At 46.0% G+C, this 13,240-nt stretch overlaps 1 protein-coding gene across 2 annotated transcripts in view; it reads right to left on the minus strand.

The window, feature by feature from the left end:
* The window catches only part of GNG4 (G protein subunit gamma 4), a 71,172-nt gene that overhangs the window by 38,729 nt on the left and 19,203 nt on the right, over positions 1–13,240 (minus strand). The window contains exon 2 of one of the 2 annotated variants that reach the window (XM_024115739.3): positions 3,168–3,278. The exons of the other annotated variant lie outside the window; for it this stretch is intronic. The gene's annotated coding sequence lies outside the window, so the exon portion shown is untranslated. The remainder of the gene's footprint in view (positions 1–3,167; positions 3,279–13,240) is intronic. 2 annotated transcript variants of the gene reach the window in all.

Raw genomic sequence — 13,240 nt, forward strand, 5'->3', positions numbered from 1 at the left:
CCGCTCCGCGGCACGTGGGATCTTCCCGGACCGGGGCACGAACCCGTGTCCCCTGCATCGGCAGGCGGACTCTCAACCACTGCGCCACCAGGGAAGCCTAAGAAGCCCCAGTCTTTGGCTGGCTTCACTGAGAGTTGCCATAGTGACGTTGGGGAATGGACCCAGGGCAAAGGGAGGAGACTCATGGAGAAACAGATCCAGAGCCCTGAGATGCATGGATCCCGGACACTACTTTGGACCCTTGATACTGACAGAATATATTCCTCACAGTCTAGGCCACATTTCTTGGACCATCTGTCACTTGCAGCTGAAAGCATCTCCTTACCCAAGCCTGATACCTCACCTGTGGTGGACCTGTCCCCTCCTTGGGGCTCTGCCCCACCACTCACCCCACTTTCTCCTGTAACGTCAGCGTCTCTGGGTGCCTTCTTTCTCAGCACATAAACATACATTTACGTCTTTTTCATCATCTCAAAAACAAACAACAACAACACAACACAAAACCCTCCCTTCCCCCTCATTTCCACTCTTGCTCAGGAAGGAGGTGGAGAGGTAACTACAGATGCACATAGAAGGGCCCCCTAAGTAACTAAACGTGGAGATGCTAAAAACAAGGATGCAAAGCACTGTCCCCAGTACAGGGATGACAAGCCTGCCCACCTCACCCCCCTGCTCTGCTGCCCCTGGGCTCGCTGACCCCATTTATAGGATGGCACTCTTGTTGCCGTCAGTGACTTACAAACCACTTCACACGCACATGTTTCCGTTCTTTCTCCAAGTGGCCGGTAAGGTTTCTCAAGCATGCATACCCAGAACCCAGACTGTGGCGCCGCAGACCAGAACCTGTGTTTCACAACCTCCCAAGGTGATTCTGGCACGTCCCAGAGGTGGAGAACCACGTGGTGGCTGTAAATCGTTTCCACTCCGTTGTTCCTGTATGTCCATCAGATGACCTTGGAAGGTGGGTGTTCGTGTACCTTCAGGACTCTTTAATCAGTCCTTTACAAATTTTAATGGGCATATGAATCCCTGGGGAGCTGGATAAAATGCAGATTTTTTGATTAAATGAGTTGGGGTTTGGTCCAAGATTTTGCATTTCTAACAAGCCCCCAGTTGCTGCTGGTCCAGAGACCACACTTTGAGTAGCAAGACTCTGAATCACCAAACGTTAATACTGGAAGGGACCTCAGAGGTCCAGGTCCTACCCCTTTATTTTTCGAATTTTCAAGGAGGTTAAAGAACTTAATTTTGCAGAGATCTTTAATGGAAGTGGAAGGAAGCCTTTCCCCGATGCTGCCCGGGCTGGTCACTCCTCCTCAGCCTGGTGGGGCCTTCAGGGCACTAAGAGGCCTTTACCCATGCACTTGGGCTAGCCTGCTCTCCCAGGACAGACTCACCCCTCGAGTGATCCTAACCCAGCCTAACTTGGGCACGCAATGGCAGGGAGGAGTCCCCCACCCCCTGTGGTGTCAAGATAACCCAGGGACATAGTTGGCCATGGAGAAGGAAATGGCTTTTGTCCAATGGAGCTAAAGGCAACTGAGCCTTTTAAAGATATGACCCCACGGGAAGGTCTCTGAGGGCCTCCCTCCTCTATCTGGTCAGGCACCTCTTAGGTTCCACATCTCTGCCCTTTCAAGACTGTAACTGAGAAGGACCCTATGGGGCCTTCCCGGGACAGACCCCTCCCCCATATCCTCCACTTTAGCTCCTCTCTGAAGCCCCTAGATAACAGTATCTGATGCACATTTCCTGAGTTGTTTTGTAGATCCTAAAACCCCCACCAAATGGAAGAAACTAACTACCTGACAACCATGAGCATGAAGCCCCCAGACCTACTGGGGCGTGAGGACTGTAACATGACACCGTCCTGTGACCTCACCGTCAGTCAGTCAGAGAATTGTGCATGAGCTCATCACATACCCTGGGACTCCCCTCTCTCCCTCAGCCTTTCAAATGCTTTCCTGAAACCCAACAGGGAGTTTGGGTGTTTTGAGCACTAGCTGCCCTGGACTCCTCGGTTGACGCCCTGCAAAAAACGCTGCACTTTCCTTCACCACCACCCGGTGTCAGCAGACTGGCTTTCCTGTGGGCGGGAGAGTGGACCTAAGTCTGGTTTGGTAACAAGACTGCCCAGACACCATACCTCTACGTGAACAGATGGATGCCTCTCTCCATATACATACGTGTGCATGTACACCCACCTTGACCCAAGAAGAAACGTGGAAGTAGGGAAGAAAGGAGATGGAATGAAGCTGAACATGAATACTGGCCACCGGTGGACCACTAACTTGACCCTTGGCTTTTCAGAAGACAAGGCAGAGGAAGGGAAAGGAGCCAACTACTCAGGAGACTGGCTCTGTCACCTCGGTGGTCAGACATCTTCCTCCTCGGGCACACGGGATACACTCACACAGACAGCTTTCCCAGGGAGGTTCTAACGGGCTGCATCCTGTGGTGTGTAACTGGGTAAACTCAGAGTCGGGGGCGGGGCAGTGCAAGGTGGTTCAATCCCCAGTGCTGCCGATCTGAGCCGACTCGGGATAGTGTTTAGAATTTCTGGATGAGTGGATGTCATCGTGCCTTTTCAGCCATCCTCCCTAACATGACTTATCTCCACAAGCCCTTGATATGTGTTGGCTGGCAGAGTGCTGCAGTCTGTCTCTCTTGGAAATGCCTGAAAAACAGCTGTTGCCAGTGAGCATAGCCCTCTAGGCCTAAAGGGACCAAGCAGCTTAGACTGCGAGGTGGGCTGGGTGGGAGTGTTGGTTGACCTTCGCCCCTGCTGTCACAGCGAGTTGCTGAACAAGGGTGCTTGCCTGAATAACATCTCTGTTCCTGGTGGGGAAAGCACACAGCTTGATTTCCCAGCCAAGGCCAGCAACCCATGGAGATGGCTTGGTTCTCCTCCCGATGCTCCCCCGGGAGGGGGCACATCCACTAGCATGAGGGATAATGTGAGGAGGGGGGTAAAACAGGCTTCGTGAGGGCCCTACATCTGGGATGATGACAGCTGCTAGAAGAAGAACATGATGGTGTGAGGACCTGGCCACCCATCAAGGAGCCTGCCAGCCCAGCCTCACCCCAGGCCCCCACACGCACTGTTGGCAGAGACACCTGCTCTCCAGAGAGAACCTGCTCTTGGACAGGGTACGTTACCTCCTCACCTGCTGAGAGATGGCACAGTGACAGGCCTGGGCAGGGGACGGGCTGGTGGCAGCGGCAGCTGACAGCTGTCAGATGAGAGGCTGAGTCAGGGCTCCTGCTTTGAGGCTCGCCTGGAAGCACAACCAGAGATGGGTCACCAGGTGCAGCAGAAGCCAGGCGTCTCCCAGACAGCCCCAGCTCCCTCCGTGCCCTGCCCTCGAGCTCAGCAGCTGTCTCTCCTGTATCAGACCGCAGGGGAGACGGCGAGCTAAAGGCAGAAAGAGAAGGCCCCGATCTGACAAAGAGCACAGGGGAACACCTGGAGGCCACGGCCACCTGGGGCCTCCCGTACCTGCACGCTGCCCTCCCCCACCCCCACTCGCCCTCCCCACTCCAGCCAGACCTCTGCCAAACAGGAACAGTTTTGCTGTTTTCTTTCTTCTTATGAAAAGATATGTCCATTGTAGAAAAATGTGAGTAGAGAGGAAATTACAGCAAAGAAAATAAAGACAGATTATAATGCATTTTAAAAATTTTTATTTCTTTTATTTATTTATTTTTGGTTGCTTGGGTCTTCGCTGCTGCACGCGGGCTTTCTCTAGTTGCGGTGAGGAGGGGGTTACTCTTCGTTGCGGTGCGCGCACGGGCTTCTCATTGCGGTGGCTTCTCTTGTTGCGGAGCACGTGCTCTAGGTGCCCGGGCTTCAGGAGTTGTGGCTCGCAGGCTCTGGAGCGCAGGCTCAGTAACTGTGGCGCATGGGCTTAGTTGCTCTGTGGCATGTGGGATCTTCCCGGACCAGGGCTCGAACCCGTGCTCCCTGCATCGGCAGGCGGATTCTTAACCACTGCACCACCAGGGAAGCCCTATACTGCATTTTGCCAGAGACAATTTTGGTTAACATGCTGATGCTTATTATTCTCACACATACTAGGAATAACCTGATTCCAACCAGAGGACATTTAGAAGAGATGATTTTATTAGATGGCTTTAAAGCAAGGGACTCTCCATGGAGACACAATTAGCCCCACCAACTCCCTCCCCGAGAAAGGCTGACTCTGGGACAATGGGCTCCCTCCCCCGGGGCTCCCAGCATCCTGCCCTAGAGCATCCACCTCCCAGGATCCCAGTGAACTTGGACCCAAAACAAAGGCCAGACAGGAATAGACTGACAGTGCTGTTTATTCCCCCAGCTAGAGGGGCATCCAAATGCACTTTGGTTTGAGGTCGTTTGGGCCGGTTGTACAGCTTCACAAACACCCATGCCTGCTGTTTCCAAAGTGATTGTTTCTTCCTGTCACAGTAATTTGTTGCATCTGGATGCTTCCCATCCCCCCAAATTGTTAGACTTTTATGGAGTTTTATTCTCATCTCCTTCCCTGCTTTGTTTTCTCATCCTCTGCTATTAGAAAACCCTTTTTGGACTACAATTTGAAAAGATACACGCACCCCAATGTTCACTGCAGCACTATTTACAATAGCCAAGGCACGGAAACAAAATCTAAATGTCCATCGACAGATGAATGGATAAAGAAGATGTGGTAGGACTTGCCTGGCCGTCCAGTGGTTAAGACTCCGAGCTTCCAATGTGGGGGGTGCATGTTCGAACCCTGGTTGGGGAGCTAAGATCCCCCATGCTGCACAGCGTGGCCAAAAAAACAAAAAACAAAACAAAAAAGATGTGGTACATATACAATGGAATACGTCTCAGCCACAAAAAAGAATGAAATAATGCCACGTGCAGCAACATGGATGGACCTAGAGATTACCATACTAAGTGAAATAAGTCAGAAAGAGAAAGACAAATCCCATGACATCAATTACATGCAGTATTTAAAATACGACACAAATGAACTTTTCTACGAAGCAGAAACAGACTCACAGACATACAGAACAGACTTGTGGTTGCCAAGGGGGAGGGGTGGGGGAGGGATAGACTGGGAGTTTGGGACTAGCAGATACAAACTATTATCTATAGGATGGATAAACAACAAGGTCCTACTGTAGAGCACAGGGAACTATGTTCAATATTCTGTGATAAACCATAATGGAAAAGAATATATATCTGTATACGTAAATCACTTTGCTGTACAGCAGAAATTAACACAACATTGTAAATCAACTATACTTCAATAAAATAAATTTAAAAAAAAGAAAACCCTTTTTGGCCTATTCCCTTGTTTTTCACTTTCCTATTAATGCTCTCAAAACCCACTTCATTCTCTGTTTTCAAGTATCTGGTTTTCCAAGTGGCATGGGATCTCAACTGCTGGTTGGTCTTAGCCAACTGAGGGGGCCCACTGGGGTCCTCACTGGAGAAGCCAAGGTGGGTCCAGCAGGTCCTCCACCAGGAGTCCCCATGTGTTAACTTCAATTTTATATTAACTGAAACAGCCTGTTTGTGGCCTATCAAACCTACACTGCACATCCGCTTTAAAGAAAAGGGCACACTGACCAGAAGTAAAGAATGCCCACGTTAAAAATAAAGATTAAATGCCTCCCTTCCTAGGACACCAATGCTGGGACTCCTTCGATGATAAGACTGCCTTCCCAGGTGCCAAGGCCATGCTGACTCACTGTGTATGTGCTGGTCTGTTTTTTCTGAAAGCTTGAAGGAATGTATCCCTGACTTGTTTAATGTTCTTTGTTCTGACAAGATATAAAACTGTGCTGCAAACCATGCTTCTCTGGAGCAGTTCCTCAGAATTATCTGAGATGCTGTCTTCTGGGCTGTAGTCTTCAGTTTGGCTCCAATCAAACTCTTTTCTATTCCCATTATAGACTGTTTATTGATTATTTTCACTGACATGGCCAACGAACTAGACTTGCCCCAGCATCCCTTGCAGGTAGGTGGGGCCTTGTGAGTCTTCTCACCAGTGGAAACTGAGTGGAAATGCAGAGCGCCACTTCCTGCCTGGCCTGAACAAACTGTGTGTGTATGCCTCCACACTCGTTCCCCACCCCATAATCTGGACCGTGGACATGTCTGCGATCAGGCAAGCACAGGGCCTCGGGCAGTGGTTCCCCAAGCGCCGTCCCTGGACCAGCAGCACAGCATCACCTGGGAGCTTGTCGGGAATGCAAATTCTCAAGCCCCACTTGGACCTGCTGAGTAAAGACCCTGGGAGGGGGAGGTGGTTTAATCAGCCCTTCAGGGGGTTGGGATGCTCAGGAGAGACTAAGAACTACAGTCCCGGGGCAGGACAGAGAAACAAAGTGTAAGGAGCCTGGGCTCGGAGGTGATGGAGAGAAATATTTCTGTGCATTTTATGTCACTATCTTTTTGGGGCTCTCTGTCACAGCAGCTGTGCATCTCCCTAACCAATACAGTGTTTCAACAGAGGTCTGTAGACTGCTAGGGAAACACTGTGGCCTTGAAAATACTTTTAACCCTTGAGACAAAAGTACTAACTTAATGCAGAGAACTATAAAACATTAATAAAGGAAATTGAAGATGATTCGAAGAAATGGAAAGATATCCCATGCTCTTGGATTGGAAGAATTCATGTTGCTAAAATGGCCGTACTACCCAGAGCAATCTATAGATTTAATGCGATCCCTATTAAATTACCCATGACATTTTTTCACAGAACTAGAACAAATAATCATAAAATGTATATGGAACCATAAAAGACCCAGAATTGCCAAAGCAATACTGAGGAAAAAGAATAAAGCAGGATGGGACTTCCCTGGCAGTCCAGTGGTTAAGACTCAGCACTTCCAATGCAGGAGGCAGGAGGCACAACCCTCCCAGACTTCAGACAATACTACAAAGCTACAGTAATCAAAACAGCATGGTATTGGCACAAAAACAGACATATGGATCAACAGAACAGAATACAGAGACCAGAAATGAACTTACACACCTACAGTCAATTAATCTTTAACAAAGGAGGCAAGAATATACAGTGGGGAAAAGACAGTCTCTTCAGCAACTGGTGTTGGAAAAGTTGGACAGCTGCACGTAAATCAATGAAGTTAGAACACACCCTCACACCATGCACAGAAATAAACACAAAGTGGCTTAAAGACTTAAATATGAGACATGATACCATAAAATTCCTAGACGAGAACATAGGCAAAACATTCTCTGACATAAATCGTACCAACGTTTTCTTAGGTCAGACTCCCAAGGCAATAGAAATAAAAGCAAAAATAAACAAATGGGACCTAATGAAACTTACAAGCTTTTGCACAGCAAAGGAAACCATAAACAAAATGTAAAGACAACCTACGGAATGAGAGAAAATATTTGCAAATGATACAACTGACAAGGGCTCAATTTCCAAAATACACAAACAGCTCATACAACTCAATAACAAAAAAGCCAAACAACCTAAGCGAAAAATGCGCAGAAGACCTAAACAGGCGTTTCTCTAAAGAAGACGTACAGATGGCCAGTAGGCATATGAAAAGATGATCATAGTAACTAATAATTAGAGAAATGCAAATCAAAACTACAATGAGGTACTACCTCACACCAGTCAGAATGGCCATCATTAAAAAGTCTACAAATGATAAATGTTGGAGAGGGTGTGGAGAAAAGAGAACCCTATTGCACTGTTGGTGGGAATGTAAATTGGTGCAGCCACTGTGGAAAACAGTATGGAGGTTCCTCAAAAAAATAAAAATAGAGTTGCCATATGATCCAGCAATCCCACTCCTGGGAATATATCCAGACAAAGCTACAATTCAAAAAGATACATGCACCCCTATGTTCATAGCAGCACTCTTCACAATAGCCAAGACACGGAAACAACCTAAATGTCCATCGACAGATGAATGGATAAAGAAGATGTGGTACATATATACAATGGAATATTACTCAGCCATAAAAAAGAATGACATAATACCATTGGCAACAACACAGATGAACCTAGAGATTATCATACTAAGTGAAGTAAGTCAGAAAGAGAAAGACAAATACCATATGATATCACTTATATGTGGAATCTAAAATATGACACAAATGAACTTATCTACAAAACAGAAACAGACTCACAGACATAGAGAACAGACTTGTGGTTGCCAAGGGGGAGGGGGGAGGGAAGGATTGGGAGTTTGGGATTAGCAGATGCAAACTCTTATACATAGAATGGATAAAGAACAAGGTCCTACTGTAGAGCACAGGGAATTATATTCAATATCCTGTGACAAACCATAATGGAAAATAATATGAAAAAGAATATATATCTGTATAACTGAGTCACTTTGCTGCACAGTGGAAGTTAACACAACCTTGTAAATCAACTATACTTTGATAAAAATTTCTTTTAAAAAGTACTAACTTAAATTCTATTTGGAAAACCCAATACAATACAATCCTTGCATCAATTATAACAAGGATTCCACCTTGGGAAGCTCTGTTCATGTTTGGGTTTAACATTTCTGGGCACAGACTGGTGGGGTGAGCCTGCTGAGCCCCACGTGTCCCCAGGAAAAATCACCTCATTGGAGAGCAAGCCCAACAACAACCCTGAATTAATAGCCACGCCTTGGGCTGGAGCCACAATTTCAGGTCCTGCATGGTGTCTTCACATAGATTTCCTCTCTGGTCCAATCCCCATAGGTGAAAGGAACTACGTGTAGAACGTAAGGAAGCCACTTTGTCACCCTAAAATCCCACAAGGGACACTGCTTCTGGCAGGAAAACTGGGGACAGGTTCTCCTGGCATTCAGAGTGGTCATCTAGGGTCCCTTTTTCCCCAGCTTTAGGACAAAGATTTCACACACTGAGTTCACATTTTGGAGTGTCCCCCTCCACCCCACTCGGTAATGCAGGTCATATTCGCTTCAAAACAAAGGCTCTAAAAGGGAGGGAGATACTAATTCACCCAAAGAGTCATAACTTCTGCAGCAGCAAAGGGTGCAGACTTCCTCTATGTACATATGGAAGCACAAAGTGGTGTTTTAACCTCACCTGACAAACTTTGCTCTTTCTCAGTCATCCTGGGATGGAGCTGAAAGTCCCAAGCCCTGAGGGGAGTGGCAGAGAATCATGTGCTGTCACACATACAGACCACTCTGGCTCTGTATCTGTGGTGGGGATACGGTCCCCTTGGTCCCCTGGTCAGGGGCACGGCCATCCCCGCTCCCGTTTGAGCCACTTTGCAAATTAAATACAGTGATAGTCAAGCTTGACGCATTTTACAATCTGAGTCTCAATTACTAAGTTCACATCTTGACTGCCTGATAGCAGCTGCCTGATCTAATAACACCTAATCACACTGATGCTAACCAGGTACAGGGGTAAGAAGCATTCACCATGGCGTGTACTGGAGTGGACTTGAGAGACAAAGGATCCTTAGGAAGAAAACACTGAGTCTGAACAATGTTGGAGCCTGCTGGTCGCCAGTCACCCAGTGACTGCCCTTATCTGGTCCCTACTAAGGTCAAGAAAATTAGAGAAGGTTGGCAGACCAGCTGTGATATTAAAGGGTATTTGACAAGTTGGTGCAGAATAAAAAACAGATCCATCTTCCCTGTGATCCTCCACCCCAGACACTCCCTAAGTATTTCTTTGGCATTGCAAATGGAGTCCAAAGTCTTAATCGAGAGGAGCAAGCATTAAAAAAACTATTAGTGCTCTGCTGCTTTTACATCAGCCCTCACAGAGTATGAAGCCAACTTTTCTCTGCCTGCTGGGTTACATATTCAAGTTAGTCAAGCTGGACCATGATGCTGAAGGAAGCTGAGCTGATGCAGAAGAGTTGGTGTCGCAGCCAGAGATCTGAAGATGCTACACTGCTGGCTTTGAAGATGGGAGGGGGCCATGCCTCAAGGAATGAGTGCAGCCTCTAGAGGTTGGAAAAGGTAAGAAAATGGGTTTTCGCTTAGAGCCTCCTGGCAGGGTTGGTTTCTTCTGAAGACTCTCTCCTTGGCCTGCAGACGGCTGCCTTCTTGCTGTGTTCTCAAATGGTCTTCCCTCTGTGTGTGACAGCGCCCTAATTTCTTCTTCTTATAAAAACGCCACATGACCCGATTAATTACCTCTTTAAAGGTCTATCTACAAATAAAGTCATTCTGAATTTGGTGGGAGACACAATTCAGCCCATAACATTCCACCCCCTGGATCCCCCAAAATTGATGTCCTTCTTACATGAAAGATAAATTCACCCCATCTCAACAGGCCAAAAGTCTTAATCTATTCCAGCATCAACTTGAAGTCCAAAATCTCAACTAAATATCATCTACATCAGGTATGGGTAAGACTTATGATTCATCTGGAGGCAAAAATTCATCTCCAGCTGTGAACCTGTGAAACCAGACAAGTTATCTGCTTCCAAAATACCACAGTGACAGGCATAGGATAGACATTCCCACTCTGAAAGGGAGAAATCAGAAAGAAGAGCGGGGTCATGGGGCCCAGGCAAGTCCTTTGAAAGACAGCGTGGTATACGTCAGACTACGTCGAATCTCACTTTGACATGACATTATTTCAACAGAAAAGCTACTTTTCTAAAGTGGGAAGTGACTGACAGAAAAGGTGATACTTTTGAGTTTCCCGTGTAATTTCTGATCGAGAAAAGGATAACTGCTGTCATATGTCCGCTCCTAGCATTATTCAAGAATGAATTTTCTGTTAGCATTCATAGGGCAAACCATTAATTTTTCACATTCCTGGAGAATTCATGTTTTTTAAAAAAATAAGATGATTTTGTTACAAAGCATCCGGATTTTACTTTACACTGTGTGGCCATGCGCGCACGTGTGTGTGTCAATTATTTCTCAGATTTTTACTTCCTATGAGATTTTAGGAGTAAAACAGATCAAATAAGATTTCTTTGTTGTCTTTGGCTCCATCACAGTTTTCCTCTCACCTTTAGCAACCTGCTATTTGTCTTGGTCAAGGGTGCTATTTACAAACAGGCTCCTGAACACCAGAAGAGGAGGACTGTTAGTAAATTGCAGCGCTTGGGAAAAACCTGTAAAACATTGCTGACTTTCTTGAACCTGGGGAAGAACTGACCTTGAAAGTAGCTCCCAGGAAGGGTTTGGACAAATGTATAATGACATGTATCCACCATCACAATATCATATAGAATAGTCTCATTGCCCTAAAAATCTTCTGAGGATTTGTCCAAACCCACAGAATGTACACCACCAAGAAAAAACCCAAATGTCAACTGTGGGCTTTGGGTGATGATGATGTCAATGTATGTGCACCACTTGTAACAACTGTGCCTCATTTGTGGAGGATGCTGATTAGTGGGGAGGCTGTATGTATGTCGGGGTACATGGAAATTCTGTACCTTGTGCTCAATTCTGCTGTGAACCTAAAACTGCTCTAAAAAAAGTCTATTAAAAAAAATCCTCAGTGCTCTTCCTAATCCCTGGCAACCACTTATCTTTTTACTGTCTCCATAACTTTGCCTTTTTCAGAATGTCATATAGCTGGAATCCTACAGTATATGAACTTTTCACATTGGCTTCTTTTATTTAGTAAAATGCATTTAAGATTCCTCCACGTCTTACAGATGGCCAACAGGCACACGAAAAGATGCTCAAGATTGCTAATTAGTAGAGAAATGCAAATCAAAACTACAATGAGGTACCACCTAACATTGGTCAAAAAGGCCATCATTAAAGTCTACAGATAACAAATGCTAGAGAGGGTGTGGAGAAAGGGGAACCCTCCTACACTGCTGGTGGGAAGGTAAACTGGTGCAGCCACTGTGGAAAACAGTATGGAGTTTCCTCAAAAAACTAAAAATAGAGTTGCCATATGATCCCGCAATCCCACTCCTGGGCGTATACCCAGACAAAACTGTAATTCGCAAAGATACATGCACCCCTATGTTCATAGCAGCACTATTTACAATAGCCAAGACATGGAAACAATCTCAGTGTCCACTGACAGATGAATGGATGAAGAAGATGTGATACATACATACAATGGAATACTACTCAGCCACAAGAAAAGAATGAAATAATGCCATTTGCAGCAACATGGATGCAACCAGAGATGATCATACTAAGTGAAGTTAAGACAAAGAAAGAAAGACAAATATTGATACCATATGATATCACTTATATGTGGAATCTAAAATATGACACAGATGAACCTATCTACAAAACAGAGTCGGACTCACAGAGAGAGCAGACTTGTTGCCAAAGGGTGGGGAGGGGAGGGAAGGGATGGATTGGGAGTTTGGGATTAGCAGATGCAAGCTATTATATTATCTACAGGGTGGATAAACAACAAGGTCCTCCTGTATAGCACAGGGAACTATATTCAATATCCTGTGATAAACCATAACAGAAAAGAATATGAAAAAGAATGTGTGCGTGTATATATATATACATAAAAAACGGAATCACTTTGCTGTAGAGCAGAAATCAACACAACACTGTAAATCAACTATACTTGAATAAAATAAGTTAAAAGAAGATTCTTCCATGTCTTTTCATGGCTTGATGGTTCATTTCCGCTTAGTGCTGAATAATGCACCACTGTAGGGATGCAGAGCCCAGTTTACCCATTTACCTGCTAAAGGGCATCTTGGCTGCTCCCAGTTTTGGGAGTTATGAATAAAAGCTGTTATAAAAATTAGTGTGCAGGTTTTTGTGTGGTTGTATGTTTTTAACTTCTCTGGGTAAATACCAAGGAGCACTATTGCTAGACTGTATGGTAAGAGTAAGTTTAGTTTGGTCAGAAACTGCTGAACTGTCTTCCAAAGTGTCTCTCCATGTTGCATTCCCAGCAGCAGTGATGAGAGTTCCTGTTGCTCCACATCCTCACCAGCATTTGGTGTTTTCAGGATTTTGGGTTTTGGCCATTCCAAGAGGCGTGTGTATCTCGTTGTTTTAATTTGCATTTATTTCCCTGATGACGTATGTTGGGGAACATCTTCTCACGTGCTTATTTGTCATCTGTGTATCTTTTTTTGGTGAGATGCCTGTTCAGAACCCTTACCCACTTTTTTTTTTTTGTTGTTGTTATTGTTGTTGTTGTATGCGGGCCTCCCTCTGTTGTGGCCTCTCCCGTTGCGGAGCACAGGCTCCGGACGCGCAGGCCCAGCGGCCATGGCTCACGGGCCCAGCCGCTCCGCGGCACGTGGGATCTTCCCGGACTGGGGCACGAACCCGTGTCCCC

This window comes from Physeter macrocephalus, chromosome 20 (assembly GCF_002837175.3).
Source record: "Physeter macrocephalus isolate SW-GA chromosome 20, ASM283717v5, whole genome shotgun sequence".
NCBI classification, from domain to species: Eukaryota; Metazoa; Chordata; class Mammalia; order Artiodactyla; family Physeteridae; genus Physeter; species Physeter macrocephalus.